General features: G+C 38.6%; 1 protein-coding gene and 1 long non-coding RNA gene across 16 annotated transcripts in view; one reads left to right on the top strand and one right to left on the bottom strand.

Moving 5' to 3' along the window:
* Positions 1-15, bottom strand: part of LOC116690901 (uncharacterized) — an 18,373-nt gene extending 18,358 nt beyond the window's left edge. Inside the window, exon 1 of the long non-coding RNA XR_004332387.1 lies at positions 5-15. This is a non-coding gene — a long non-coding RNA (uncharacterized LOC116690901). The remainder of the gene's footprint in view (positions 1-4) is intronic.
* syngap1b (synaptic Ras GTPase activating protein 1b) overlaps positions 1-4,703 on the top strand; it is a 146,115-nt gene that overhangs the window by 94,950 nt on the left and 46,462 nt on the right. The window lies entirely within an intron of this gene.

Here is a 4,703-nt window from a genome sequence, read left to right as displayed (position 1 = left end):
CTACAAGTCCAAGTTGCTTACCTGACATCACCACATTTCCCCTCCACTCCCTTTGAGTAGCTGCAGTTGTCGACACGACCCGATTTATAATGGTTTTCATCTCTTTTGATACTTCTGCTGTTGTCTTCAAAGAAGACAGTAAAGCTCAACTTTTATCTCTTGACATGTAAAATTATCTTTTAAATTTACACACATCATTTGTAAAATGCATGGCACAATTCGAACCGGACCAAAAAATAATTATCTCTCATTGACTCCTGTTAATATTTTGTCAAAAGATAGTAGTGGGGCGTGACTTGGGCTCTCTATTGCAAGACCACCAGCAGCATGCTACAACTAACGTAACGGTAGCCTCTCTGAGCAAGTGTTGAAACTCACCAATTTTCCGGACTAGTCCTCTGGCTTCAGCTTCCTAATTTGCCTTTTGAGATCCAATCCAGAATAAATATGACAAGAAGTAATATTACCAGGTGTAAATGTAAAGAACCAAGATCAGAAGTCACTGCCTTGTTCACTTGTTCACTAACAGACGTGTTACAGTTTACTCTACAGTGAGCTGTAATAAGGAATGTAATATTCACATCTTTATAATTGGAAGCATAGCCTTGTGGGATCCTTACCAGAAAAAACTGTACATGCCATGGACGCTATATTGTGTATGAATTTCCTACTCAGAACCTGGACAATGTAAAATATCAGACAATAAATATAATACACAATACAGGGGTTATTTTGGACACGGTCATAATCTAGATACCGGTACAGTAAGGCTTACTTGTGATCTCAGTAATCTATTATTCAAAGTTTTGACGAGATTATTTTTTCCTGTTTCATCTTGGATGTTTTGATGTACCTGGCCATCTTTACAAACATTTCAACACCATGATGGTAAGAATGAGCAACTTGGACAATGTTATTTCAGCACAGGGATGATTTATTAGGCAGCTAAATAAAAGAAACAAGCACATCTACCTGCCGCATGACCCCAGCCAGACAGAACCGCAGCCTCTCATGACAAGACCTCAGCCAGTCTGCATTTGTCAAGTATGCTTTTCAAGCCTTTACATCTTCTCCAAACGACGTGTATGTTTGGCCGAAGTCACGATGTCATGTTGGTAGTTTTAAAATTGTATTTTAAAAGAGGTACAAGTGAATCAAAAGATGTCTCTAGATGTCCCCACACATACTGGTTCAGAGCTTTGTTAAATGGCATGTATGAAACTAAAAATGTAAGGTACTTCAGGGTAAAAAGAAAAGTGTTGCCATGGTAACGAAACACAGAGCCTGTGTTGGTTTAAAAAAGAGATTGAGTGAGAAATAGATTTAAATGCACCTATCCAGCCTTTTTTACGTTCCAGGCCGATGCTTTTGTCAACACTTTCATAAACCATTAACGTGAGAACACAGGTGTTGAAAAAAGACAATGATCATGCCATTTCTTTTGGGTTAATTTGTCACGCTGCTCAATAACTCCACCCATCTCACATCCTTTCATTTGCATAAAGACTGTGGATCAGAGGATTTATACACTGATTCTGAATGGGTCTTTGCAAGCGCTGCCGCCCACATTTCTCCACTCTGTGTAAAAAGAGGCAGGTACAGCGTATTATGTTTGAAAAGTGAATTTTGGTCTGTATTCAGATTGAAGAGTACCATTTTGCTAAATCTGCTCTTGGCGCCTACTCTTACTAAATGATAGATAATGCAGCATGTGGAGTATATCCAGGTGCATGTTAAAAAATATAGGAGATATCCAAACCTGAGGTAGGATTTATTCTGGGTTCATATGTTGTAAAAAGTCGGTTTTGTCTTTTTCCAAATATCTTACGAAAGTGACGGTATTCTTTAAAATGAACAGAAGGAGGTAACCTAAGGGCCTTTATTTGGATATAACCTGTAGCAAAACCCCAATGATGTCGTAATTGAAGCCATTTTCTTTCTGGAGTATCTCATAGTTGAAGAAGAGAAAATATCAGCAGGTGTAACCATCAGAGATGATTCAACATGACAAAAGGGTTGGTTTGTTTCGGACAAAATATAGCTGGCAACAATCACAAATGTAAACCAATAGGATATCAGTTCAGGAGCCTGTATTATTGGATGAGAGTGGCGAATGATCTTTGATAGTTTGGATTCAATTAAATTTAGTTTACACTCTCTGTTAATTACACAAATCTAATGTATCAGTTCAGTTGTGCTTGTTGCTTATCAAACACCAAAACTGAATGTTTTATTTTGACAAAACATCTTAATTGAAGGTCCACTTACAAGCTTTTTCCGGAGCTTTCAAACATGTCTGTCTAAAGCAGCGGAGATTTTGAACTGCATATGTTAAATTATAATGTACGTATATCTTTTGCGTACAAAGTATTTCAATAACTGATTTAATTTTTGTCGTATATTCCTTTTTTTAGGCGGAAGACTGTATCTAACATCTGTTCAGGGACTGCAGATGGCTAATCCTGGCAGATTTACAGCAATAATTAACTCTGTGCACTGTCTAATAATCAAACCGGTAAATAAATAAATTAATAATATACTTTAACGGGTTACTTAGCAGTCCCAGTAGGTAGTTTATTGATGAATAACATGCACCGCTACAGATGCAGTCAGTGCCACTTGTAACAGCAGGCTTCAGTCAAACATGCACATTTTTTCATGTTGGCACTTCATGCAAATAATTGCCAGCAGTATTAGTGCAGGATGGTTGAATGCATGTGGGAACATTTAACATTTTACACTGCTATCAGTGCACAGGGCCCTCAGTAAGACACTGTGTTGCAGATTTATGTGTCTTTAAATTATAGTCATGATTTAAACACTGTATACTCTACTGTAAATCATCGTAATCTGCCCCTCTGTGGGCAGAGAAAGGATTAATATGCCCCATTCCGGTCTCCACCCTATGTGTGCGTATTCATCTGAATCAAAGCAGACAGTGTGTTCTCACCAGAAAAGTTTAGAAATATCATATTTTGGAGGACAAACTGCATTTAAATCAGAACACTGCTTCAGAGTCCGTTTGAAGTTATAGAAAATGTCTACATGGTAATGGGGATTCTTGTGCAGCAATTTCTACTGCAACAGTACAAGTGGCTCTGAATAAACATAATTCTTAGTAAAACTGTTTATCACTAGTGAATGGTAATCATCATAGTTTTGTTTTGCTGGTTAGGGATCACTTGATAATTTATTTTTTTCCATAAAGCCATCAAATTAATTTCTCCATCTGTTTATCACAACAAGACTGCCTTCACATCCCTCCAAGTCGACTCTGAGTCGCCAGTTTAGGCCGACTATTTTGTAGTGTAGTTTTTCTTTGTTTGAATAAATACTCGACATAATTACTGATGTGTTTTTCTTTGATTATGAGAAATATATTATGCATGGCCGCCAAATAACACTTACAGCCCAGCGCACCTGCAGAGCAGCCACCCCACACTAAACAACGTAAAAGTAAACTCCAATTTGAATCATTTGTGTTTAAGGGGGGCAGTCGTGGTGGGTAGTCATATCACAAACACATAACTCTTTAAAACATAGAAAACTAGGTAATTACTAGTACTCACTTTCTGTACTTTTGGGGAAAAAACAACAGCTGCAACCACCTAAAGCAGACAAAGACTTGGTTGATTTCCAACACAAATCATGACCCCAATAAAACCCTCCATTGGAGGATGAAATAAAACACATGCTCTCTCTGAATCTTATGACTCCAAATTGGCACCAAAAGGACCTTTTGTTTTAACACCAGAGGGGTTATTTTGGTACACTCACAGACTGCTTGTTTATCGGATCTCACTGTCTAAAGCTAAACCCACGGAAACGGCGCAAATATTTATTTATTTTTACCGATTTAAAACTAGTCCTAAATCATCATGCTCTGCTTTGCACAATCTGCTCCTACGGGGGAAACTAATTAGTTTGGGAAACAATATATTCTGAAGAGGATCTTCATATCACTGAGGCCTAATTGAGATGGCTGCAGTTAAGATGCATATATAATGATGGCACAACCTCCAGCTGTACAGGGCGGCCCCCATGATAATTGCTGTTAATTAACACTTCTTGCAGAGTAACAAACACCTAAGAAACTACGACTATGAGCGAGTTATTAAAGCCAAGCAATATAAATAAATATTTGGAGAAATCTTCCAAGGTTCATGACCCGAAACTCAATATCTCTAAACTGAAGAAGATCAATTCCTGGAACAATTTAGAAAGCGCTCTTGACAACTTTTAATGGAGCTGAATGGGGAGCTTTCCCCCTCTCCTGTGATTTGACAGTTACCCTTTCATATACGATCCCTGCTCTCTCAGATTTCATTTAGAAGACTTCTCCACCAGTCACTCATCCAGCCTACAGAGTTTGATTTGGTAGTTTTGAAGATGTGGAGTTAGGCAAACAGACACGGCCATAGTTTGATGTCTTAGCTGGGTGACAAACACCTTTGTGGTCATCTTTTTCCCTCCATGCGTGGGTTGGAGAAAATGTTAGGTTTGCAGACAGAAAGACAGGCAGGCTTGCGGTGAGAAGATTGCCATTTGGACAGGTAAATGAAAGGAGAGTGAAGGGGGCAACGAGGATGATAGAGAAATACAGAAGAAGATGGAAGGTCCTAGATGCCACACATATCTGAAGGGGGAGGGAATGAGAGGATAGTATAAAAAAAGGAGAGGGTGCGAGGAGAGGGAGAGAGAGA

The sequence above is a fragment of the Etheostoma spectabile genome, chromosome 6, assembly GCF_008692095.1.
Source record: "Etheostoma spectabile isolate EspeVRDwgs_2016 chromosome 6, UIUC_Espe_1.0, whole genome shotgun sequence".
Taxonomy (NCBI): Eukaryota; Metazoa; Chordata; class Actinopteri; order Perciformes; family Percidae; genus Etheostoma; species Etheostoma spectabile.
This window is presented reverse-complemented; position numbering and strand designations above follow the sequence as displayed.